This window comes from Somniosus microcephalus, chromosome 5 (assembly GCF_052327205.1).
Source record: "Somniosus microcephalus isolate GS21.2 chromosome 5, FLI_Smic_1.0, whole genome shotgun sequence".
Taxonomy (NCBI): Eukaryota; Metazoa; Chordata; class Chondrichthyes; order Squaliformes; family Somniosidae; genus Somniosus; species Somniosus microcephalus.
In genome coordinates this window covers 45,107,770-45,135,691 of record NC_140991.1, presented here as the reverse complement: position 1 = coordinate 45,135,691, position 27,922 = coordinate 45,107,770, and the positions used below count along the sequence as shown (strand labels likewise).

General features: G+C 45.5%; 1 protein-coding gene across 1 annotated transcript in view; it reads left to right on the top strand.

Moving 5' to 3' along the window:
• The window catches only part of adarb2 (adenosine deaminase RNA specific B2 (inactive)), a 409,469-nt gene that overhangs the window by 290,108 nt on the left and 91,439 nt on the right, over window positions 1-27,922 (top strand). The window lies entirely within an intron of this gene.

Here is a 27,922-nt window from a genome sequence, read left to right as displayed (position 1 = left end):
ATGTTTTCCACTTAGAGAGGCCGCAAGGTGCACTGTAGAAATTAGAAGTCTTCTATCATCAGGTGATGGCGTCACACGTTTTCTGTTGCTGGATAATATACATTTAGAGGCTATCAAGATCAACATTTGAGGGGCACTTTTACTTACAAGCTCTTAAGTGGTATTAGGAAAGCGTTATGTGTGCAAATGCACTCTACAGATTAAGCGAGCAAAGGGCAAATTTAGGGCTGATGCCACGAGGTTTTTCACACAAACCATGTCATTTTCATCTTCACCGCTTGGGTGGTAAACCCACAATGCCGACTGCCCGCCTGTTATAGAAACCGCCCGGTTTTAGCGAAGGTAATAATCATCCTCAAAGAGGGACAGAGGCATGGAATGGATTTCCCAGCAGAGTAATGGCGGCAGAAGGCTTGAAACGTTCCAAAAACAGCGGGATTCTATCGGACGAGGAGAATCATAAATACCTTCACCATGGATAGGCTAAGATGGGCTGAATGGTCTTCCTCATCCATATCTGTATTGTGATCTTGTGACATCGAAGAGGGAAATCTCCCTTCCCACTCTCTGTTGCTCTCACTCTGTTCTCACTCTTCCATATTTACAGTCTGTCAATTACCATGTCTTTTGATGAGTGATATTTAGCATGTGTTGCTTGATACGATGATTGCGATGCCTCACCTGGGTTGGCTGGAGAAATGGGTGACACTGGTTCCTCACACATACCATTGGCGGCCATGCTTTCAGCTGCCTAGGCCCTAAACTCTGGAATTCCCTGCCTAAACCTCTCCACCTCTCGCTCCTCCTTTAAGATGCTCCTTAAAACCTACCTCTTTGACCAAGTTTTTGGTCAACTGTCCTAATATTACCTTATGTGGCTCAGTGTCAGATCTTGTTTGCTAACGCTCCTGTGAGGCACCTTGGGATATTTTACTACGTTAAACTCGCCATATCACAGATCACAGAATCACAGAAACCCCACAGTGCAGATAGAGGCCATATCCCACCCGATCCCCGTAACCCCTGCACCTACACCAACACGTATCCCAGTAACCCCACGTATTTAATCCCCCTAACACTAAGGGTCAATTTATCATAGCCAATCATCCTAACCCGCACATCTTTGGACTGTGGGAGGAAACCGGAGCACTCGGAGGAAACCCACGCAAACACGGGGAGAATGTGCAAACTCCACACAGTCACCCGAGGCCGGATTCGAACCCGGGTCCCTGGCGCTGTGAGGCAACAGTGCTAACCACTATGCCACCGTGCTGCCCTTGCAGTTGTTGTTGTCTGTTTAATCTTCTGCGCACATTTGATTGTTTAATACACCATTGAGTCAGCTTGTGCAATGTTTACACTTGCTTAGTTCTCTTTCCCTGCCTTTTCACTGCTGTTGTGCAGGCAGCGCAAGGAGCGCACGTCAACCCAAGCACCCCACCCACCTGCCCCTTCAACCACCGTCTGCCCCACCTGTGACAGAGACTGTAAGTCCCGCATTGGACTAATCAGTCACCTGCAAACTCATTTTTATTTAAGAAGGGAAGTAGACAAAAAGCTGGAAACTATAGACCGGTTAGCCTAACATCTGTGGTTGGCAAAATGTTGGAGTCCATTATTAAGGAAACAGTAACAGAGCATTTGGATAAACATAATTTAATAGGACAGAGTCAGCATGGTTTTATGAAGGGGAAGTCATGTTTGACAAATTTGCTCGAATTCTTTGAGGATGTAACATACAGGGTGGATAAAGGGGAACCAGTGGATGTAGTGTATTTGGACTTCCAAAAGGCATTTGACAAGGTTCCACACAAAAGATTACTGATCAAGATAAGAAATCACGGGATTGGGGGTAATATACTGGCATGGGTGGAAGATTGGCTATCTAACAGAAAACAAAGAGTTGGGATAAATGGTTCATTCTCGGGCTGGCAATCAGTGTTCCGCAGGGGTCAGTGCTGGGACCCCAACTCTTTACAATCTATATTAACGATTTGGAGGAAGGGACCGAGTGCAACATATCCAAGTTTGCCAACGATACAAAGATGGGAGGGAAAGCAGTGAGTGAGGAGGACATAAAAAACCTGCAAAAGGACATAGATAGGCTAAGTGAGTGGGCAGAGATTTGGCAGATGCAATATAATGTTGGAAAGTGTGAGTTTATGCACTTTGGCAGAAAAAATCAAAGAGCAAGTTATTATCTAAATGGAGAGAAACTGCAAAGTGCTACAGTACAAAGGGATCTGGGGGTCCTGGTGCATGAAACACAAAAAGTTAGTATGCAGGTGCAGCAGGTGATCAGGAAGGCCAATGGAATCTTGGCTTTTATTGCGAGGGAGATGGAGTATAAAAACAGGGAAGTCTTGCTGCAGTTATACAGGGTATTGGTGAGGCCACACCTGGAATACTGCGTGCAGTTTTGGTTTCCATATTTAAGAAAAGATATACTTGCTCTCGAGGCGGTTCAGAGAAGGTTCACTCGGTTGATTCCGGAGATGAGGGGGTTAACGTATGAGGAAAGGTTGAGTAGGTTGGGACTCTACTCATTGGAGTTCAGAAGAATGAGAGGCGATCTTATCGAAACATATAAGATTGTGAGGGGGCTTGATCGGGTGGATGTGGTGAGGATGTTTCCACTGATGGGTGAGACTAGAACTAGGGGGCATAATCTAAGAATAAGGGGCTGCCCTTTCAAAACTGAGATGAGGAGAAACTTCTTCACTCAGAGGGTAGTAAATCTATGGAATTTGCTACCCCAGAGAGCTGCGGAAGCTGCAACATTAAATAAATTTAAAATGGAGATAGACAGTTTCCTAGCAGACAAGGGAATTAGGGGTTACAGGGAGCGGGCAGGGAAGTGGACGTGAGTCTAGATTCGAGATTCGGATCAGCCATGATCCTATTGAATGGCGGAGCAGGCCCGAGGGGCCGTATGGCCTACTCCTGCTCCTACTTCTTATGTTCTTATGTAATGTGGAAGCAAGTCATCCTCAGTTCCGAGGGACTGCCTAAGAGGAAGAGCATTCGAAAATTTTAAAGAAATCAGTCTGGAGGAAAACTACTTTCATCAAATAATCTTCGAGGAACGATGAGGAGAATTTTTTTTAATGCGGCGAGTTGATATGATCGGGAATGCCCTTGCTGGATTATGTAGGGTCAGGGGGGAGGGCACATCATTTTCAAGGGCCGGAGCAGCACTCGAGATGCTTCTCTGACACCTGCCTTGCCCCATAGGCAGGAAACTGTGGCATGACTTGACTGTTATGGGAGGTGGGGTTGCCCAGTCCAAACCACAATCCCCATCTTGGACCCCCCACCCCTTGTGGGACCCATTCCTGACCTTCAAGAGGCTTTTGCATTTCTTCTCGCTGAGCATGACACCTTCCAACGTAATCATACAGGCCCCTGAGAGGCCTGGATTACAGGAACTCCCGGTGCAGGAAGTACCCATCCTTGGCCCTGTCCCCCACCACATCAGTGACCTTGTTTGTGTGGGGGTGGGGAGAGGTTCAGGGCCACAGGAACCTCCCAGGCGAGGTTGGGCCCTGGTGTATCCAGAATTATTTCAGAATAAGGGCGGCACCCTTTTAAATCGGAAATGAGGAGGAATTTCTTCTCAGAGGGTCGTGACTCTTTGGAATTCTCTTCCCCAGAGAGCTGTGAAGGCTGGGTCATTGAATATAGTCAAGGTGGAGATAGACAGATTTTTGAATAATAAGGGAGTCAAGGGTTATGGGGAGCGGGCAGGGAAGTGGAGTTGAGGCCAAGATCAGATCAGCCATGATCTTATTGAATGGCGGAGCAGGCTCGAGGGGCCAAATGACCTACTCCTAATCCTCTGTCTTATGTGTTTATGTACCGGGCCATTTTTTGGCTTTCCGCCTCACTACCTCCACAAGAACCATGGAATTTTGGTCCTTTATTTAGTCACTTTATTTCAACAGCGTTTCTGGGATGAATGTGTTACATTGAAGCTACTCCCCCCTCCCCCACAGAGTGATGTTCCACTTCAGAGCCTGTGTCGGCACCCACCTGAAAAAAAGCAGTGGGACATAATGTTCTAGTGGCATGAAAGCATTAATGATCCCTTCACAAGGTCAATTGCTGCTCTCAATAAGTGGAAAGCATTCACTGTGAAACTTTCTTTCCTAAGCAGATGAAATGAATTAGTGCTAGGAACTAGGCCTGAGAGTGCGGTTTGGACTCACACGCCTCACGCAACGCCAGAACCCTTCTGGGGTGGGGAAGAGATGGTGGTTAAAACCTACTCCAGAGACTTGGGCATTTAACCAATGAGGATGAGAATCAAACTGACCAGCTCGATGTAGATGGCAGATTCAACGGATCTATAGTCACAAAGTGCAAGACATGTACATAGGGCACGAGATTTGGCTGCTTTGCGCTTGCTGTTAGCGCCTCCATGTGTTAACGAATCCTGGGTTTTTGCCCGGGCGTGGCGATATTAATGCCCCGTGCTAAATTGGGCCGGGTTTTTGCGGCGGCGCTAAGAGTTAGCGCCCCACTCCTGTAGGTACTGCCCCGCTCGGCCGCGCCCGGCGTTGATGACGTCATCACTGTGCGCAGCGCCCGGATGCAAATTTCAGCCACGCCCCCTCACTTACCGCCTGCCACTAACAATGACAGCATCAGCTATCGATTTGCAGTCGGGAGTCGGCTGCATGCGCGCTATTTAAAGGCGCCATCTTGGGGAGACTTTTTTGTCGGCCATAACTCTGCTGAGACATTGGCAGACAAGCTGCTGAACGTCTCCAATTCCACATGGCTGAATCCAGTAGCCCTCTCCCTCTCCCTTGCAGCAGCCATGGCACAAAGCTGTACTCAAGAGCAGCAATGCTGATAATGAGCAGCTGCAGCTTGAAATGACCTCCCTTTAAGAGCTGGAATAAGCTCGAGTCAAAGCTTGAAGACTGATTGCTGAATGCAAGTCAGCTGAAATTGGGTAGCGCTCTGGCAATAGCGCCCCCTGCAGCGCTCCACTGAGGCCATTAGCACCTCATTTACCGCCCACTTCACTCCCGGGGCCAAAACACCCAATTTTACAACATTTTTCAATGGATTTTGCCGGGCACTAACTTTTCAAAATGTTTAAAGTTAGTGACCGAGTTTCACGCCTGCGGCTTCTAAAGATTGGACTAAAAGTTCAAAGTTTCACATTTTTTTCCCCCCAATTTTATGTATGCCACTCACTGTCTTTCAAAATTGACTGCAGTGGTCTATTTAGTGGCAGTTCCACTCCTGCACCAGACCACGACACAGAGCTCTCTGGGTGGTTGATTTTAAATTTATTAAACTGATCTGAAACTGGCAGGCGGAGGACTGGAATAGGAAGACTGGGGGCTTGAGATACTGTGCAACTGCTGATTACAGCTTCAACTTCAATTCAAATGGCATTGCTTGAATCCAGGCAAAGAGTAGGCTGTACCATTACCAGTCAAATCCTTAACACAGAAACGGCTGATTTCCAGTTGAATTCCCTTGATAGCTTTTACTCAGATCTGTGTGCATTTGACAGTTTAACCCGTGGTCCAGCAACTAAAAAAAACCAATCTCTTTCGGTTTGAACAAATTAGAAGCATTTATAGCAATGGAGGAGTATGATAACGTACCCATAATAGTGAGATGGTTCAGGTTTGGACAGGACTGAGAATATAACATTCCTGGTTATAACAAGAGGAAAAATAGGGGGTGGTTTGGAATATTAATAAAGCATCGGTGGCATAGTGGTTAGCACTGTTGCCTCACAGCACCAGGGACCCGGGTTCGAATCCGGCCTCGGGTGACTGTCTGTGTGGAGTTTGCACATTCTCCCCGTGTTTGCGTGGGTTTCCTCCGGGTGCTCCGGTTTCCTCCCACAGTCCAAAGATGTGCGGGTTAGGTTGATTGGCTATGATAAATTGACCCTTAGTGTTAGGGGGATTAAATACGTGGGGTTACGGGGATAGGGTGGGATATGTGTTGGTGTAGGGGTTACGGGGATCGGGTGGGATATGTGTCGGTGCAGGCTCGATGGGCCGAAATGGCCTCTATCTGCACTGTGGGGTTTCTGTGATTTCTGTGATTTTGATCACAATAGAAAGGGTGTTATAGAATCAAACAGCACAACAGGAGGCCATTCAGCCCATCGTGCCTTTGCCAGCTCTTTGAAAAATCTATTTAATTAGTCCCACTCCCCTGCTCTTTCCCCATATCCTTGGAAAAGTTTCCTTTTCAAGTATACATCCAGTTCTCTTTTAACTATGATTCACTATTGTATCTGCTTCCACCATACTTTCCGCTGGTGCATTCCAGATCATAACAACTCGTTGCATAAAAGAAATTATCCTCATCTGGCCTCAAGTTCGTTTGCCAATTACCTTAAGTCTGTGTCCTCTGGTTATCGACAAACCTCTCCACCTCTCTCCCCTCCTTTAAGACACTTGTTAAAACCTACCTCTTTGACCAAGCTTTTAGTCACCTGTCCCAATATTTCCTGCTTTGATTTTGGTGTTAATGTTTGTCTGAGTGCTCTCCTGTGAAGAGCCTTGGGATGTTTTACTATGTTAAAAGTGCTATATAAATGCAAGTTGTTGTTGTTGTTGACCCTCCTGCCAGTGGAAACAGTTTCTCCTTATTTACTCCATCAAAATCCTTCAAACTTTGGAACACCTCCAGTAAATCGCCCCTTAACCTTCTCTGCTCTAAGGAGAACAATCCCAGCTTCTCCAGTCTCTCCACATAACTGAAGCCCCTCATCCCTGGTATCATTCTAGTAAATTTCCTATGGACCCTCTCCAGGGCAGAATCCATACGAGTATGGGAGAAAGATGTGCATGGCATACCATTAAACAGTGGAGATGAAATAGAGGTGGCGATTTACAGCTAGTTTAGAGAGATGTGCAAGAACACCACTGCTGAAACCATGCTACTGCTCCCTGTTCCCAATACATTGATTTTAAAATCCTCATCCTCATCTTTAAATCTTTCCACAGCCTTGCTGCATCCTATCTTTGCAATATCCTCCAATCTTAAATCTCCTCCTGTGCCCTTTGGGCCTCCAACTCTGGCCTCTGTGTATCCCCCACCGCCCCCCCACTCCACTCCCCCCCCATCCACAATTGGTGGCAGACCCTTGTCCCTATTCTCTGGAACTCACCCCTCTACACCTCTCTGCCACTTTACTGCTCTCTAAGATCCATCGTTTTGGTCACCTTTCCTAACTCTCCCAAAATGATTTGGCATCTGTTCCTTTTTTCTTTTTACCCATTATCGAGCACCTTGCGATGTTTTTCCATATTAAAGGTGCTATATAAATGCAAGTTGTTGCTATTGTCTAATGTATTGCCCTCTGCAAGTCTTACAGTCTACAAACCGTGGGCTCTTAGGTCATCCTCTCCTCCTCCTGGTGAACTACAATGTACCTTTGGTGTCAGAAGATCGTGGGTTCAGGTCCCACTCCAGAGACTTGAGCACAAAATTTAGGCTGACGCCCCAGTGCGGTGTTGAGGGAGTGCTGCACTGTCGGAGGTGGCGTCCTTCAAATGAAACGTTAAACTGAGGCCCCGTCTGCTCTCTCAGGTGGACGTAAAAGATCCCATGGCACTATTTCGAAGAAGAGCAGGGGAGTTATCCCCGGTGTCCTAGCCAATATTTAACCCTCAACCAACGTAACCAAAAACAGATTAACCGGTCATTATCACGTTGCTGTTTGTGGGAGCTTGCTGTGTGCAAATTGGCTGCCACAATTACAACAGTGACTACACTTCAAAAGTACTTAATTGGCTGTATAGCACTTTGAGACGCCCGGTGGTCGTGAAAGGCGCTATATAATGCAAGTCTTTCTTTCTTTCTTAAAAGCATCTAAGGATAAGTCCAAACATTTTTTTAACCAGAAGGAAAATACAAACGATTCCTGTTAGCTGAATAACTGTTCTGTTCAATAGTGTTTTCATTAGTTAGGAACTCAGAATAAAGTGAGTGTGATTTTTCTATCACCTATGGCCCTATTTTCCTCTGTTCGATAATTTTATTAAAATAACAAACGTGAGTAGAAACCACAGATGGATTATTCATCCACGTTGAGCAAAACTCTGAGGATTCATAACCCTCCAAAATTGGATTAAAGAACAGTAGCGAAGTCTGCAACAAAAAGACTCTTGTTCGGGCCTCACTAAAGATTATTGATGAGGAACTCATACAGCATTCTGTAGCTGTACAGTCAAATTGAAAAGTAAATATTTTATTACAGTTCAGCCCAGATATTAGAAAAATTGATAACATTTTGATTTATCGGTACAGCAATAACAGAGGATGTTCTTGTCAGAGAGCATGGGTGTAGTGGCCACTCGTAAGAGAAAGACTTGGGCCAGAATTTTTCCCTAAAATAAAGGGTGGGTTTGGAGTGTGGGGGCTGTTAAATTGTTAAAAATGGGATTCCAGACCTGAACCCGCCTCCAACCCGTCCACTATCGATTTTAACAGAGGCAGGACTGTTGTAATGTAGGAAACGCGGCAGCCAATTTGCACACAGCAAGCTCCCACAAACAGTAATGTGATAATGACCAGATAATCACCAGCTTTTTTGTGATGTTGAGTGAAGGATAAATATTGGCCAGGACACCGGGGATAACTCCCCTGCTCTTCTTCGAAATTGTGCAAAAGAGGAAGGTTTTAAGGAGCGTCTCAAAGGAGGAAAGAGAGGTAGAGAGGCGGAGAAGTTTAGGGAGGAAATTCCAGAGCCTAGGGCCCAGGCAACAGAAGGCACAGCCGCCAATGGTGGTGCGATTAAAGTCAGGGACGCTCATGACAGAACAGACAGGTTTATCTCTAACTTTTCTAGGTCAGGCAGCAACTGAGTTCTGAGAAAAGGTCATCGACCTGAAACGTTAACTCTGTCTCTCTCTCTCCACAGATGCTGCCTGACCTGCAGTATTTTGCTTTTGTAGGCTGGTTTATCGTTGCCTGGAAATAGCAGACAGGTTCACTCTTCCGAACAAAGAAGACAGGTACAATAGCAAAATACTGCGGATGCTGGAAATCCGAAATAACAACAGGAAATGCTGGGAACACTCAGCAGGCCAGGCAACATCCGTGGAGAGAGAAATAGAGTCAATGTTTCAGGTCGAAACCCTTTGTCAGGACTGAAAAAACACAGGAAATGAAACAACACCTCATCTTCCGATTTGGCACTTTACAGCCTTCCGGACTCAATATCGAGTTCAACAATTTCAGATCGTAACCTCGGCCCCTATTACATTTTTATATATATTTTTATCCACACCTTTGTTTTGTGCCCTTTCCCCTTTTTTTCTCTCCCACATGGCAGCTGTCTCTCATTCTCCCAGCGCATTTCACACCTAATCCAGAGCCGTCTTTTGTCTCTTTACTCGTCCTATCACCATCTCGTCTCGTTTTGAATACCTCTTAATGTCTCTTCACTTCTCTTTTGTTCTTTCATCCCCATTTCCCAGCCCCCAAACTGGCCTTTTAATCTGTTTCATTTCCTGTGTTTTTTCAGTCCTGACGAAGGGTTTCGACCTGAAACGTTGTCTCTATTTCTCTTTCCACGGATGTTGCCTGGCCTGCTGAGTTTTTCCAGCATTTTCTGTTGTTATTTAAGACAGGTACAATGTTGTCTGGATAAAGCAAACAGAATCAACATTAACTGAATGAAGCAGCCAGGTTTAGTGTTGCCTGGATAAAGCACATAGGAACAGTGTTGTCTTACAAAACCGGGCAGGTTTAGTGTTGTCTGCATAAGGCAGATCAGATCAATGTTGTTTGGATGAGACCACATCTTGAGTATTGTGTGCAGTTTTGGTCGCCTTATCTGAGGAAGGATGTTCTTGCCATGGAAGGAGTGCAGCGAAGATTCACTAGGCTGATACCTGGGATGGCAGGGATGACGTATGAAGAGAGATTGGGTCGATTGGGCTTGTACTCGCTGGAGTTTAGAAGAATGAGAGGGGATCTCATCGAAACTTATAAAATTCTAACAGGACTAGACAGACTAGATGCTGCAAGAATGTTCCCGATGGTCGGGGAGTCCAGAACCAGGGGTCACAGTCTAAGGATAAGAGGTAAGCCATTTAGAACAGAGATGAGGAGGAATTTCTTCACCCAGAGAGTGGTGAACCTGTGGAATTATCTACCACAGAAGGCAGTAGAGGCCAATTCATTAAATATATTCAAGAAGGAGTTGGATATATTTCTTAAGGCTAAAGGGATCAAGGGATATGGAGAGAAGGCAGGGACAGGGTACTGAATTTGGATGATCAGCCATGATCTCATTGAATGGCGGAGCAGGCTTGAGGGGCCGAGTGGCCTACTTCTGCTCCTATCTTCTATGTTGCTATGTTTCTATGGATAAAGCAGCCAAGTTCAGTGTTGTCTGGGAATGGCACCTCCATGAGTTTTTCTATGAAGTTCCATCTGCTATTTTGTGTGATGCGTGTGTCCTGTGTTTATCAACTGCTTCTTTAACCAAGTTTAGGAGAATTTAAATTAAGACAAAAAAAGGGGGCATATTAATAACCAGCAGCCACTCTATTATTTACAGTTGATTTGAATTACTGTCAAACAAGAATTTGAAATAGTTTTGCTTTTGTCAGACTGTGTAGGGCAGGCTACAGAGGTGTGACAATCTTCAAATTTTATTCACATATTTTCTAGTGTTAATTACTGAAGCAGCCCAGTGATCAACCAAGTTCTGTGGAAATAAAAATGGGATTTTTAATTAAATGAGAACATGAGAGAAATGACAGATTTAGTAATAATTAATCTCTTCAGAGTTTAAAAGTGAAAACTGAAATACTTAGCAAATATTAACCAGGATATTTCTAATTTATTTCTGAAATGTGGAAGTACTAAAGGCACTCTGTCTATGAATGAAAAATGAATTGATTAGTCTGTGGGGCGTGACACTTGAAATATTAGGGCCAATCTTCTGAGTCTGTCGTACTGAATGGCATCCCATATTGTAAATTCAGCTGCACGTTACCATGGTTTTCCAACCCTTAAGTGTCAGCCTTGGCTCAGTTGGTAGCACCTCTGAGTCAACGGGTTGCAGGTTCAAGCACTCACTCCAGAACGTGAGTGCTTGATCTAGGCTGACACTTCAATGCAGTTACTGATGGAGCGCTGCATGCTTGAAGGTGCTGCCATTCAGATGAGATGTTAAACTGAAGCCCTGCCTGTCTAATCAGGTAGATGGAATCGAACTCATGGCACGATTCAAAGATGAATGGGGCAGGTGGCAAAATTTATCCCACAACCAAGTCAGATTAATTGGTCAGTCATCTCATTGCTATTTTTTGAGATCTTGCTGTGCGCATATTGGGTGCCCTATTTGTCTACGTAACAACAATGACTACAGTTTGAAAATATTTTATTGGCTGTGAAGCACTTTGGGATGTTGTGAAGATATGAAAGGTGCAAGTTCTTTCTTTCTTCCATGGGATAAGGTGATTGGAAAACTGTGGATCGTGCGAGACTGAGTGTCAGATTCGTGCGGCTAGCCTGCAGGGCTCCCTGTTGGTAGTGTGGGCTCATAGATTAGGCCTTTTTGTGTGCTCACCAATAATTCTTCAAGAATACATCAATCTTGAAAACGAGTTTAAATAGAACCATTCCCAGTGCTCCATTTGTTTGTTTCTGTTTCCTTTGATTTTAGCTTGTGTGCAAAAAGTGAGTGCTTCTAAGGCCATCGGGAGACTATCTGAAAGGAGTTACTGAACCCGGGGAACGGAATTAACACTGGCAGTGCACACTCATTAATTTTGTCACTTCAATGAAGTTATGCCAATTCAGCTCCCTTGTGTTCTGAGGTGCAGCAATGCCTCTGAACTAGTTTCCCCGAATATGCCATCAACACAAATTGTTTCTGTCCAAATATCCTTAAAAAAAAATTGAAGCTCCCTTATGGTTCAGTGAGTAGATGCGCCCGTGGTGCTGAGCCACAGGATCAGCAAGGTTGCAAGCTCAGCTAGTGTTGAGCTAGCTTATTTTGGCAGTGCTGGTGGGGTCAGTATAATTAGCCTCTGCATGCTTGTGCTGGTCAGCATCGGCCGGGATTCCTGCTCCCGATTGCTATCCAGTGATCCCCTGCTGTAATGTGCTTTGTGTGTGAGTGTCGGAAGGGATGGGGCTTGGGGGGTTGGGGGCGTGGAGGACAAGATCAGGCTCAGCTATGATCCCACCCTCGCCACAACTCACCCTAATCGCGTCACTTCTTGTTGCACAAACACAAGTCTAAGACAGGCACAAAGACCAAAGGCAATCAATTTAAGCAGCGGTTGGTAAGGGTAGCCATTGGTAAATCTTTCCACAGCTTCCAATTTGTAATGTCGAGCTCTTGCTACACGTTAATTAATTAGAAATGTAAATACATGCAAACAAACTTAAAAAAAATAATTGATTGCGCATCTGAGGCTGTGCTTACTTTACATTTAAAAGATACCTTTAACATTTAAGAAAGCACTGGCATTTATGCAGCACCTTTCACAACCTCAGGATGTCCCAAACAATGAAGTACTTTTGAAGTGCAGTCACTCTTGGAATGTAGGGAAACATTTACGCACAGAAAGATCCCACAAACAGCAATGAGATAATGACCAGATAATCTGTTTAAGAGATGTTGGTTGAGCAATAAATATTGGCCAGGACACCGGGGAGAACTCCCCTGCTCTTCTTCGAATACTACCGTGGGATCTTTTACGTCCACCTGTGAGGGTAGATAGGGTCTTGGTTTAATGCCTCATCCGAAAAACAGCACCTTTGACAGTGCAGCACTCCCTCAGCACTGCACTGAAGCATCAGCTTAAATTATGCGCTCAAGTCTGTGGGCTGAATGACCTGTTTCTGTGCTGTAAATTCTCGGTAATTCGATACCCCTCACCCCCCTCAAAAAGGATTTGTGCTCCACACGAGCCTCCTCCCACTCTATTTAATTAATTTCACCCTATCAACACATCCTTCTATGCCTTTCTCCCTCCTGTACCTATCTAACTTTCTCTTAAAGTGTCAGCTGTGGCTCAGTAGGTAGCACACTTGCCTTTGAGTCAGAAGGTTGTGGGTTCAAGTCCCACGGCAGGGACTTGAGCACATTAAAGCTATTGTACAGTGACAGCACTTCATTGGCTGTGAAGTACTTTAGGACCGTGAGAGGCACTATATAAATGCAAGTCTTTCTTTCTAATATCTCCTTATATGGTTCGGTGTCAAATTTTGTTTGGTGAAGCGCCTTGTGATGTTTGACTATGTTAAAGACATTATATAAGTACAAGTTGTTGTGTTGTTGTAGATGACACAGCGTTTAGCTCTTTTATGCCAATGACACTGATCATTTCTCCATTATCTAGATGACACTGAAGCAGTCTATTTTGCATAAATTATATTGACAACCCTAGTCGCCCTGAGAGCATTAAAAGTCTACCACATAATGTGGGACTGGAGTCGAGGATAGACCAGAGCAGGTAGGGGTGGTAGGATCCCTTCCCTGAAGGACATTAGTGATCCAGTTGGGTCTTTATGACAAGTTAGCACTTTTTGGTGTTAGCCACCATTTACCAGAATGTTTTAGTTCGGTTTTACAACTTGCTTTAAAGTGAAGTGCTAATCCCAGTACCATAATGACTGGGTTACCAGCTCTTTCACTTAGCTACTCAGTCTCACCTTCTTACTTAATAAAAAAAATTTTTTATAAGATCTACTAAGTTACAGTGACCTGATGGTTGACCTCTGGAGTGGCCTAGCAAACCACACAGTTGTTTTTTGATTCATTGGTTGTGAGCATCTCTGGCAAGGCCGGCATTTATTGCCCATCCCTAGTTGCCCTTGAGAAGGTGGTGGTGAGCCACCTTCTTGAACCGCTGCAGTCTGTGTGGTGAAGGTACTCCCACAGTGACTTTGTCCTCGCAGTTTTGGACAACTGAGTGGCTTGCTAGGCCATTTCAGAGGGCAGTTAAGAGTCAACCCCACATTGCTGTGGGTCTGGACCAGACCAGGTGAAAAAGGCAGATTTCTTTCCCTAAAGGATATAAATGAACCAGATGTTTTTTTAATGACAATCTGATATTAGCTTTTTATTCTAGATTTATTTAATTATCTGAATTTAAATTCTCCATCTGTATGTGCTGGGATTTGAACTCCTGTCTCCAGATTTACTAGTTCAGTAACATGTAACATAACCACTATGCTACCATACCCAATTACTTATTCCCTCACGTCCAAAGGACACAGACTTGACCATGTCTGATAGAGTCATAGAGTCATAGAGTTTTACAGCACAGAAAGAGGCCCTTCGGCCCATCGTGTCTGCGCCGCCCATCCATCCCTGTCCAGTCTAATCCCATTTTCCAGCATTTGGTCCATAGCCTTGTATGCAATGGCATTTCAAGTGCTCATCCAAATGCTTCTTGAATGTTGTGAGGGTTCCTGCCTCTACCACCCTTTTAGGCATTGAGTTCCACATTCCAACCACCCTCTGGGTGAAAAAGTTCCTCCTCAAATCCCCTCTAAATCTCCTGCCCCTTACCCTGAATCTATGCCCCCTTGTTATTGACCCCCCTACTAAGGGGAAAAGTTCCTCTTTGTCTACCCTATCTATGCCCCTCATCATTTTGTACACCTCAATCAGGTCCCCCCTCAGCCTTCTTTGCTCCAAGGAAAACAACCCCAGCCTGTTTAGTCTTTCTTCATAGCTGAGGCGCTCCATCCCAGGTAACATCCTGGTGAATCTTCTCTGCACCCTCTCCAAAGCAATCACATCCTTCCTATAGTGAGGCGACCAGAACTGCACACAATACTCCAGCTGTGGCCTCACCAGCGTTTTGTACAGCTCCATCATAACCTCCCTGCTCTTATATTCTATGCCTCGGCTAATGAAGGCAAGTATCCCATATGCCTTTTTAACCACCTTATCTACTTGTTCCGCTGCCTTCAGAGATCTATGTACATGTACACCGAGGTCCCTCTGACCCTCTGTACTTCCTAGGGTCCTACCACTCATTGTGTATTCCCTTGCCTTATTTGTCCGTCCAAAATGCATCACCTCGCACTTTTCAGGGTTAAATTCCATTTGCCACTTTTCCGCCCATCTGACCAACCCGTCTATATCGTCCTGTAGCCTGAGGCTTTCCCCCTTGCAATTTACCACCCCACCAATTTTCGTGTCATCTGCAAACTTACTGATCATCCCTTTTACATTCTCATCCAAATCATTTATGTAGATCACAAACAACAAGGGACCCAGCACCGATCCCTGAGGTACCCCACTGGACACAGGCTTCCAGTCACAAAAGCAACCTTCGACCATCACCCTCTGCCTCCTGCCACTCAGCCAGTTTAGGATCCAACGCGCCAAGGCACCCTGGATCCCATGGGCTCTTACCTTCTTGACCAGTCTCCTATGCGGGACTTTGTCAAAAGCTTTACTGAAGTCCATGTATACCACATCCACAGCATTTCCCTCATCCACCTCCCTAGTCACCCCCTCGAAAAATTCAATCAGATTTGTCAGACATGATTTACCCTTGACAAAGCCATGCTGACTATCCCCGATTAATCCTTGCCTCTCCAAGTGGAGACTAATTTTGTCCCTCAGAATTTTTTCCAATAATTTCCCTACCACAGATGTTAGGCTCACTGGCCTGTAATTCCCTGGTTTATCCCTGCTACCCTTCTTGTATAATGGTACTACATTAGCTGTTCTCCAGTCCTCTGGTACATCCCCTGTGGCCAGAGAGGTTCTGAAAATTTGTGTCAGAGCCCCTGCAATCTCCTCCTTTGCCTCCCACAGCAACCTGGGATACATCTCGTCCGGGCCTGGGGATTTATCGACTTTTTGGCCTGCTAAAACCGCTAGCACCTCCTCCCTCTCGATGCTAATATGTTCAAGTATGTCACAATCCCCTTGCCCGATTTCTATGTCTGCATCGTCTTTCTCCATAGTGAACACAGATGCAAAAAATTCATTTAAAACCCCGCCTACATCATCTGGTTCTACACACAGATTGCCACTTTGGTCCCTAATGGGCCCTACCCTTTCCCTGGTTATCCTCTTGCCCTTAATATACTTATAAAACATCTTAGGATTTTCCTTTATTTTGCTCGCCAGTGTTATTTCATGGCCCCTCCTCGCCCTCCTAATTTCTTTTTTAAGTATGCCCCTGCACTTTTTATACTCCTCTAGGGCTTCTTCCGTCTTTAGTCTTTTGTAACTGCCAAAAGCCCCCCTTTTATTTCTAATGCATTTTTGTATCTCCCTTGTCATCCAAGGTTCCCTTTGCTTGTTGGTCCCACCCTTGACCTTTACAGGAACATGTTGGCGCTGTACTCTCTCTATTTCCCTTCTGAAAGTCTCCCACTGTTTTGATGTGGATTTTCCTATAAGTAGCTGCTCCCAGTCCACTTTGGCCAGATCCTGCCTTATCATATTAAAATCGGCCTTCCCCCAATTTAGAACCCTTATTTCCGGGCCGTCTTTGCCTTTTTCCATGACCACCTTAAATTTCACCGAATTATGGTCACTGTCGCCAAAATGCTCTCCTACTGATACTTCCACCACTTGCCCGGCTACATTCCCCAGAATTAGGTCCAGTACCGCCCCCTCTCTTGTAGGACTTTCTACATGTTGGCTCAAAAAGCTCTCCTGGATGCACTTTAAGAATTCTGCACCCTCTAAGCCTTTCACACTCTGACTATCCCAATTTATATTGGGGAAGTTGAAATCCCCCACTATTATTACCCTATTATTTTCACACTTCTCTGAGATTTGCCTACATATCTGTTCCTCTATCTCCCCCTGACTGTTTGGGGGCCTATAGTACACTCCCAGCAAAGTGCTTGCCCCCTTTTTGTTTTTAAGTTCTACCCATATGGCCTCATTTGAGGAACCCGCTAATATATCATCCCTCCTTACAGCAGTAATTGACTCCTTAATTAATATCGCAACACCCCCTCCCCTTTTACACCCCCCTCTGTCTCGCCTGAAGATTCTATACCCCGGAATATTGAGCTGCCAGTCCTGACCCTCCCTCAACCATGTCTCCGTGATGGCAACAATATCGTACTCCCATGTGTTCAACAACAACTTCAGTTCATCCACCTTATTTGCAAGACTCCTTGCATTAAAATAAATGCCTTCCAGCCCTGCCATATTCCCTTTTGCCTTCACATATTTGCTCTGCCTTCCCAGCTGACTTGCTTTTTCCTCTGTATTTGGCTGTAAATCACCCCCTACTATAGCTCCACTCTGTACCCCATCCCCCTGCCAAGTTAGTTTAAACCCCCCCCCAGCAGTGCTAGCAAACCTCCCCGCAAGGATATTGGTTCCCCTCTGGTTCAGGTGTAAACCGTCCGACTTGTACAAGTCCCACCTTTCCCAGAAGCAGACCCAGTGATCCAGGAAACTAAAGCCCTCCCTCCTGCACCATCCCTTTAGCCACGCATTCATCTGTTCTATCTTCCTATTTCTATACTCACTAGCACGTGGCACCGGGAGTAATCCAGAGATTACAACCTTTGAGGTCCTGCTCTTTAATCCTTCACCTAGCTCCCTAAATTCTTGCTGCAGGACCTCATCCCTCTTTTTACCTATGTCGTTGGTACCAATGTGGACCACGACCTCTGGCTGTTCACCCTCCCCCTCCAGAATGCCCTGCAGCCGCTCAGTGATATCCTTGACCCTGGCACCAGGGAGGCAACAAACCATCCTGGATTCACGTCTACGGCCACAGAAACGCCTATCTGTTTCCCTTACTATAGAATCCCCTACCACTATTGCTCTCCCACTCTTTTTCCCCCCTTCCTGGGCAGCAGGAGCACCCCCAGTGCCAGGAAGTTGGCTGCTGCTGCCTTCCCCTGGTGAGTCATCCCCCTCAACAGTATCCAAAGCGATATACTTGTTTGAGAGGGGAATGGTCACAGGGGTCTCCTGCACTACCTGCCTGCTTCTATTGCTCCGCCTGGTGGTCACCCATTTCCTGTCTTCCTGTGCATCCCTTCCCTGCGGTGTGACCAACTCACTAAACGTGCTATCCACGACCCTCTCAGCATCGTGAATGCTCAACAACCCATCCACCCGCAGCTCCAGCGCCTCAATGCGGTCTGCTAGTAGCTGCAGATGGATGCATCTCTGGCACACGTGGTCATCAGGGGCACCGGGGTCCCTGAATTCCCACATAGAGCAAGAGGAGCATATCACGGGGCTGGGCTCACCTGGCATGACCTTCCCTTTACTTAATTTAAATTAATTTACTATCACCAATTAAAATTATCTCTAAGGCGCTTGTATAGTCTACCAACAGTCCCTGCTACACCAGAAAAGACCCTAGTAACTCTAAACTACAGAGTTAAAGTTTAAAAAAGAGAAATACTCACCAACCAATCACTTACCTGCTCCCTGGTGACGTCACACACTGATTACTTTTTACCTCTCTCCCCGCTGCTGAGTTGGTAAGCCTCTGCTGGTCGCCGGTTTTTATACCGGGCTCCTCCTCTGCTGCTCCCGCTGCTCCGACTGGTCTCGGGCCTCTGCTGGTCGCCGGTTTTTATACCGGGCTCCTCCTCTGCTGCTCCCGCTGCTCCGACTGGTCTCGGGCCTCTGCTGGTCGCCGGTTTTTATACCGGGCTCCTCCTCTGCTGCTCCCGCTGCTCCGACTGGTCTTGGGCCTCTGCTGGTCGCCGGTTTTTATACCGGGCTCCTCCTCTGCTGCTCCCGCTGCTCCGACTGGTCTCGGGCCTCTGCTGGTCGCCGGTTTTTATACCGGGCTCCTCCTCTGCTGCTCCCGCTGCTCCGACTGGTCTCGGGCCTCTGCTGGTCGCCGGTTTTTATACCGGGCTCCTCCTCTGCTGCTCCCGCTGCTCCGACTGGTCTCGGGCCTCTGCTGGTCGCCGGTTTTTATACCGGGCTCCTCCTCTGCTGCTCCCGCTGCTCCGACTGGTCTCGGGCCTCTGCTGGTCGCCGGTTTTTATACCGGGCTCCTCCTCTGCTGCTCCCGCTGCTCCGACTGGAGCAACAGATTTGGCCATCCATCACCAGAACTGGCTGGACCAAGTGCTTTCTGGCCTCACCCTCCTCTCTCAAAACCACACACTACTCCAGGATCATCCTGGAGAGCAAAGATAATCTCCAGCTTCTTTTCTCCATGACTAACCACCTCCCTAAACCCCTCTCACCTGCCCCCTCCACCCTCACCTCCAACAAGTGCAAAGAGCTCACGTGGACTTCTTTGTCATTAAGATTCAGTTGCTTCTGCTGATTCCCTCCTCCCCTTGTCCACCATTCCAAACCTCACCCCGCAATCGCACCCCCCCCACCACCCCTGCCCCCGCCCCCGGCTTCCCCCTGTTCTAGCCCTGATTCCACATTTTTCTCTAATTTTTCCCATCTCCCCTCATGCCCCTCCAAGCTTATTTTCTCCACGATAGCCATTTCCTGCTCACTTGAACCCCCCCCCCCCCCGCTTCCCATTCCAACTATAATGCTTAGAAGGATTAGAGGGAAGTTGAGGATACATTTTTTTCACCCAGAGGGTGGTGGGGGTCTGGAACTCACTGCCTGAAAGGATGGTAGAGGCAGAAACCCTCACCACATTTAAAAGTACTTGGGTATGCACTTGAAGTGCCGTAACCCACAGGGCTACGGACCAAAAGCTGGAAAGTGGGATTAGGCTGGATAGCTCTTTTTCAGCCAATGCAGACATGATGGGCCGAATGGCCTCCTTCTGTACCTATGATTCTATGACCACCCAATCATCAGTAAAGTGATGGAAGGAGTCATCGATTGTGTCATTAAGTGGCACTTACTCACCAGTGACCAGCTCATGGGTGCTCAGTTTGGGTTCTGCCAGATCTATTTAGCTCCAAACCTCATCACAGACTTGGTCCAGAGACGAGTGCAAGAGCTGCATCTCAGAGAAGTCGGAGCAGCTACCTTTGACATCAAGGCAGGATTCAACTGAGTATGGCACCAAAGAGCTCTAGCAAAACTGAAGTCAATAGGGATCAAAGAGAATACCCTACAATGGCTGGAGGCATAATTGACACAAAGGAAGATGGTTGTGGTTGTCAGAGTCCAAACACCACCACCCCAGCACATCGCTGCAGGAATTCCTCAGGGCAGCGACCTAGGCCCAACCATCTTCAGTTGTTTTATCAATGACCTTCCCTCCATCATAAGTTCAGGAGTGGGGCTGTTCGCTGATGATTCCACAGTGTTCAGTTCCATTCACAACTCCTCCAATAATGAAGCGTCCCAATGCCAGCTGACAGTAGGGCCTGGATAGCATCTAGGCTATGGCTGGGAAGTGGCAGGAGCATTTGCACCACATAAATGCCAGGTAATGACCATCTGTAACAAGAGAACTAGGACCGGAACCGATGTCCTAGGGGGAGTGTTTGTTAGTGCTGTTGGGGAGGGTTTAAACTAAAATGGCAGGGGGTTGGGTACCTGTGCAAGGAGACAGAGGAAAGGGAAGCAAGGATAGAAACAAAAGACAGGAAGGAGAAAAGCAAAAGTGGAAGGCAGAGAAATCAAGGGTGTAAATCAAACAGGGCCACAGTAAATAAGAATTCTAAAAGGACTAGGAGTGTTAAAAAATCAAGCCTGAAGGCTTTGTGTCTTAATGCGAGGAGCATTCGTAATAAAATGGATGAATTAGTTGCGCAAATAGATGTAAATGGATATGATATAATTGGGATTACGGAGACATGGCTCCAGGGTGACCAAGACTGGGAATTCAACATCCAGGGGTATTCAATATTCAGGAAGGACAGGAAAAAAGGAAAAGGAGGTGGGGTAGCAATGCTGGTTAAAGAGGAGATTAACACAATAGTAAGGAAGGATATAGCTCTGATGATGTGGAATCTGTATGGGCAGAGCTGAGAAATACCAAGGGGCAGAAAACGTTAGTGGGAGTTGTATACAGACCCCCAAACAGTAATGCTGAGGTTGGGAATGGCATTAAATGGGAAATTAGAGAAGCGTGCAATAAGGGCACAGCAGTTATCATGGGTGACCTTAATCTACATATAGATTGGGCTAACCAAATTAGTAACAATACTGTGGAGGAGGAATTCCTAGAGTGTACACTGGATGGTTTCCTGGACCAATATGTCGAGGAACCAACTAGAAATCAGGCCATCTTAGACTGGGTATTACGTAATGAGAAAGGATTAATTAGCAACCTTGTTGTGCAAGGCCCCTTTAAGAGGAGCGATCATAATATGATAGAATTCTTCATTAAGATGGAGAGTGAAGTAGCTGACTCAGAGACTAGGGTCTTGAATTTAAATAAAGGAAACTATGATGGTATGAGGCATGAGTTGGCTAGGATGGATTGGGGAATGTTACTTAAAGGGTTGATGGTGGATAGGCAATGGCAAACATTTAACGATCATATGGATGAACTACAGAATTTGTTCATCCCTGTTTGGCATAAAAATAAAACAAAACTGGTGACTCAACCATGGCTAACAAGGGAAGTTAGGGATAGCATAAGATCCAAGGAGAGGACACATAATTTGGCCAGAAAAAGCAGCAAACCGGAGGATTAGGAGCAGTTTAGGTTTCAGCAAAGGAGGACAAAGGGATTAATTATGAAGGGGAAAATAGATTATGAGTGTAAGCTTGCTGGGAACATAAAAACTGACTGTAAAAGCTTTTATAGATATGTGAAGAGAAAAAGATTGGTGAAGTCAAGCGTAGGTCCCTTGCAGTCAGAATGAGGGGAATTTATAATGGGGAACAAAGAAATGGCAGGCCAATTAAATACATACTTCACAAAGGAGGACACAAATAACCTCCCAGAGATGTCGGGGAACATAGGGTCTAATGAGAGGGAGGAATTGAATGAAATCAGTATTTGTAGGGAAATAGTGTTAGGGAAATTGACAGGATTGAAGGCCGATAAATCCCCAGGGCCTGATAATCTACATCCTAGGGTACTTAAGGAAGTGGCCCTAGAAATAGTAGATGCATTGCTGGTCATCTTCCAAAATTCTATAGACTCTGGAACAGTTCCCATGGATTGGAGGATAGCTAATGTAACCCCACTATGTAAAAAGGGTGGTAGAGAAAAAACGGGGAATTATAGACCGGTAAGCCTGACATCGGTAGTGGGGAAAATGCTAGAGTCTATTATAAAAGATGTAATAGCAGAGCACTTGGAAAACAGTGACAGGATTGAACAAAGTCAACATGGATTTACAAAAGGTAAATCATGCTTGACTAATCTACTGGAATTTTTTGAGGATGTAACTGGTAGAATAGATAAGGGAGAACCAGTGGATGTGGTGTATTTGGAATTTCAGAAGGCTTTCGATAATGTCCCCCATAAGAGATTAGTGCGTAAAGTTAAAGCACATGGGATTGGGGTAAGGCACTGTCTTGGATAGAGAACTGGTTGGCAGACAGGAAGCAAAGAGTTGGAATAAATGGGGTTTTTTCCGAGTGGCAGGCAGTGACTAGTGGGGTACTGCAGGGATCGGTGCTAGGACCCCAGCTATTCACAATATATATAAATGATCTAGACGAGGGAACTAGATGTAATATCTCCAAGTTTGCAGACGACACAAAGCTGGGTGGGCGTGTGTGCTGTGAGGAGGATGCAGAGAAACTCCAGTATGATTTGGACAGGTTGGGTGATTGGGCAGGTGCATGGCAAATGCAGTATAACGTGGATAAATGCGAGGTTATCCACTTCGGTGGCAAAAACAGGAAGACAGATTATTATCTGAACGGCAATAGATTGGGAAGAGGGGAAGTGCAACGAGACCTGGGTGTCCTTGTGCACCAGTCGCTGAAGGTAAGCATGCAGGTGCAGCAGGTGGTTAAGAAGGCAAATGATATGTTGGCCTTCATAGCGAGAGGATTTGAGTACATGAGCAAGGATGTCTTGCTACAGTTGTACAGGGCCTTGGTGAGACCACACCTTGAGTATTGTGTGCAGTTTTGGTCACCTTATCTGAGGAGGGATGTTCTTGCCATGGAGAGAGTGCAGTGAAGATTCACCAGACTGATACCTGGGATGGCAGGAATGACGTATGAGGAGAGATTGGGTCGACTAGGCTTATATTCGCTAGTGTTTAGAAGAATGAGAGGGGATCTCATTGAAACTTATAAAATTCTAACAGGACTAGACAGACTAGATGCAGGAAGGATGTTCCCGATGGCGGGGGAGTCCAGAACCGGGGTCACAGTCTAAGGATAAGGGGTAAGCCATTTAGGACTGAGATGAGGAGGAATTTCTTCACCCAGAGAGTGGTGAACCTGTGGAATTCTCTGCCACACAGGTCCGTTGAGGCCAATTCATTAAATATATTCAAGAAGGAGTTGGATATATTTCTTAAGGCTAAAGGGATCAAGGGGTATGGGGAGAAAGCAGGGACAGGGTACTGAATTTGGATGATCAGCCATGATCTCATTAAATGGCGGAGCGGGCTCGAGGAGCCGAATGGCCTACTCCTGCTCCTATCTTCTATGTTTCTATGAGAAAGACTAGGCATCGCTACTTGACATTCAACGGCCAAGAGTCCCTCACCCTTAACAGCATGGGGGTTGGTATTGACTGGCAGCTGAACTGGACCAGCCAGTCCATGGCTACAAAAGCAGGGCAGAGACTGGTTACTCTGTGACAAGTGGCTCACCTCCAGAATCATCAAAGGCTTTCCAACATCTACAAGACTCCAGTCAGGATTGTAATGTAATACTCACCACGCACCTGGATGGGTGCAACCGCAACACGAAAGAAGTTCAACACTATCAAAGACAGAACAGTTTGCTTGATTGGTGCCCTGCCACTGAATTCAGTATCCACTAGCTCTACTACCAGCATACTGTAGCTGCAGTATATGCAGTATATGCAATTTACAGGATGCAATACAGCAACTCAACAAGGTTATTTCATCAGCACCTTTGCTTTTACTAAACAAATAGGAAAAGAGCAGCAATGTCATGGGAGCATCATCACCTCCAAGTTCCCCTCCAAGTCATACATCATCCATGGAAATATATTGCCCTTCCTGCATCGTCACTAGGTCAATATCCTGGAATTCCCTACCTAACACTATTTTGGGAGCACCATCACCATAAGAACTGTAGCAGTTCGAGGAGAAGGCCCACCACCTGCCAGTCTTGCCAGTGTCGCCCAAATCCCAAGAAACAAAAAAAAAATCTGCCCGGTGACCAATCTGTCTAAGTTTATAGCAACAGTGATCAATCAGACAAGCAGTTCAAAGCCCACAGTACATCTATCACAGTCAAAAACCCGCAGCATAAGAAACACAGTGGCTTCACAAAGAAAATATACTACAGGGTACTGTAGTTTGTTTCGCAGTATGATGAGGGAGGACGACCTGACATCTCTAATTTACAGTCGTTTTGGTGTCAGCTCCAACATGAGGCAATATGACAGCAAAAGTCACTGGTCAGAAAAATAAATAATCCCCTTTAATTGAAATGATAAAACTGAAATTAGTTAATAACTAGAATAAAATAAAAACTGAAATTACATGTAAAAAAAACTATTTCTTGTCTTGTAACGATTTGATGGAGTTAAATCACACTAGGGTGAATCCAAGAGTAAGCACAGAATAATGGAAATGATTGCAAGACAGTAATCTCATCAAGGCATTCAGATGATGGCTTGAACTGCAACAGTGAAGCTCAAATGGTTTATAACAGTCACCTGAACACAGAGATTAGATTACTGCATGAAATCACTCCAAGGTATCTCTTATTTTTAGGTAAAGTATGTTAATGTTAAGAGTGTTCTCTATTCCACTCCAGGACTCTCTTTAGGTGTAGGTTCCATGCTGTTGATGATGTTCAGACTGAAAGACTAAATAGCCATGCTATCATTGTTGTACATTGAATGAGAAATAATATGCAGTTGATCAGTAGGGAATTCTACAGCCAGAATCCATTACGGAATATATAGAGTATGGTGTTTGTCAGATTCTTGTGGCATCTTCCTGAAGGTCACTGGGTGTGGCTAGGAGAGCTTCTGACTGTGTTGTCAGATGCTCTTGTGTGTGCTCTTTTTGTGTTGAATGTAGTGAGCACCATGATGTCTACTTCACTCTCTTCCCCACCCACTCCCCAAACCGAACGTCACTCTTGGATGAAGTCAAATTGGGTTATCTGGCTGATTTGCAATGAATATTCACCAATTCGTTAAACAGTCCATTAACTAATTGATTCCCAATTAACTTTACAGGTCTTCATAATAAGGCTAATAAATTCAAAACTAACTGGTAAGCTATCAACAGAGTGTACACGTGTGTCTGACAATTGTGGAGATGTGGTTCATTATTGTTTATTGGATCTGAAATGTAAACTTAGGAGGAAGGAATCAAGTTGCTAATAATGCTTTGAAATACCTAAGCTAATTTTGTGTTAACACAGATATAGCAGTTATTATAATTAGATGCTTAACTCAGAAACTTTGTCAATAGTGGATATGACGCATCAGTTTTCTTGATTCAATGTCAATGATGCCCTGTAGGTGTCTCATTTTATACTGATTATGTCATTTTAACAAGGCACAAACATCTTACACTGACTGGTATGTAACGTATGGAAGGAGTACACTTGATGGGTTGAATAGGCCTTTCCTCATTCCAGCCTTTCTTATAGTTTTACCTGGAAGGTTAGGTCACCATTATGTGGTGAAGTGCTGCATTTGTCTATTACTCAGTCACAAGATAAAGGTAGACAAAGAAAGCCACGGATAATGAACCACATGAAGGGATCTCGGAGTACAAATACACAAATCACTAAAAGTTGCGACACAGGTTAGCAAGGCCGTAAAAAAAGCAAACCAAGCACTAGGGTTTATTTCTAGAGGGATAGAATTGAAAAGTAGTGAAGTTATGCTAAACCTGTATCGAATCTTGGTTAGACCGCAATTAGAGTACTGCGTACAGTTCTTGTCGCCATATTATAAGAAGGATATAGAGGCACTGGAGAGGGTGCAGAGTAGATTTACAAGGATGATACCAGAAATGCGAGGGTATACATATCAGGAAAGGATGAACAGGCTGGGTCTCTTTTTTCTTGAAAAAAGAAGGCTGAGGGGTGATTTAATAGAGGTCTTTAAAATTATGAAAGGTTTTGATAGAGTGGATACAGAGAGAATGTTTCCACTAGTGGGGAAGAGCATAACTAGAGGCCATCAATATAAGATAGTCACCAAGAAATCCAATGGGGAATTCAGAAGAAACAGCTTTACCCAAAGAGTGGTGAGAATGTGGAACTCGCTACCACAGGGAGTGGTTGAAGCGAATAGTATTGATACATTTAAGGGGAGGCTAGACAAAACATATGAGGGAAAAGGGAATAGAGGGTTATGCTGATAGAATTAGATGAGGAAAGACGGGAGGAGGCTCGTGTGGAGCATAAATGCCAGCATGGACTGGTTGGGCCGAATGGCCTGTTTCTGTGCCATATATCCTATGTAATCCTGTGTAACTATGAGGGTCATTTTAACCTCACCTGCCCGATGGGAAACAGATGGGATTAATCACCCCGCCCAAATTTACTTTCCATTGATCGGGCAGAGTGTAAACCGGGCGGTCGATCTGATTCCATTCGTTTCCTGAAGGGTGAAATGGTTAAAATTACCCCCACTAGTCGCTAGTCTTCCCTCATAGCTTAATGCTCTGGTGCTGGGATCAGCATTGAGGATCTTTTCAATACTGCCTCCAGGGGCTGAATGTTTCCCCTTGGTGTCACTGACCAAAACTGGACACAGCACTCGAGATACAATCAGAGCATTGTACAATTTCAGCATAAAATGCTCCAATTTATATTCCACTGATTTACAAATGAGTTCAGTATTCTGTTTTTTTTTTTTGATTGCTGCTCCACAAAGATTTATGTTGAGTGCTAAATTGAGGCGCTGTGGGCCATCAGCAGCAGCAGAATTGTATTCCACCACAATCTGTAACCTCATGGCCCGGCATATCCCTCACTCTACCATTACCATCAAGCCAGGGGACCAACCCTGGTTCAATAAGGAGTGTAGAAGAGCAAGCCAGGGGCAGCACCAGGTGTCTTCCCCTTCTTAGGTATACCTAAAAATGAGGTGCCAACCTGGGGAAGCTGCAACACAGGACTACATACATGCTAAACAGCGGAAGCAGCATGCTATAGACAGAGCTAAGCGATCCCACAATCAACGGATCAGATCAAAGCTCTGCAATCCTGCCACATCCAGTCGTGAATGGTGGTGGACCATTAAACAACTAACGGGAGAAGGAGGCTCCATGAATATCCCCATCCTCAATGACGGTGAAGCCCAGCATATGAGTGCAAAAGACAAAGCTGAAGCGTTTGCAAGCCTCTTCAGCCAGAAGTGCCGAGTGGATAATCCATATCGGCCTACTCCCGAGGTCCCCACCATCACAGAAGCCTGTCTTCAGCCAATTCGATTCACTCCATGTGATACCAAGAAACGGCTGAGTGCACTGGATAAAGCAAAGGCTATGGGCCCCGACAACATCCCGGCTATCGTGCTGAAGACTTGTACTCCAGAACTAGCCGTGCCTCGAGCCAAGCTATTCCAGTACAGCTACAACACTATCCAACAATGTGGAAAACTGCTCAGGTATGTCCTGTCCACAAAAAGCAGAACAAATCCAATCCAGCCAATTACCGCCCCATCAGTCTACTCTCAATCATCAGCAAAGTGATGGAAGGTGTCATCGACAGTGCTATCAAGCAGCACTTACTCACCAATAGCTTGATCACTGATGCCCAGTTTGCATTCCGACAAGACCACTCGGCTCCCGACCTCATTACAGCCTTGGTCGAAACATGGACAAAGGAGCTGAATTCCAGAGATGAGGTGAGAGTGACTGCCCTTGACATCACGGAAGCATTTGACCGAGTGTGGCATCAAGGAACCCTAGTAAAACTGAAGTC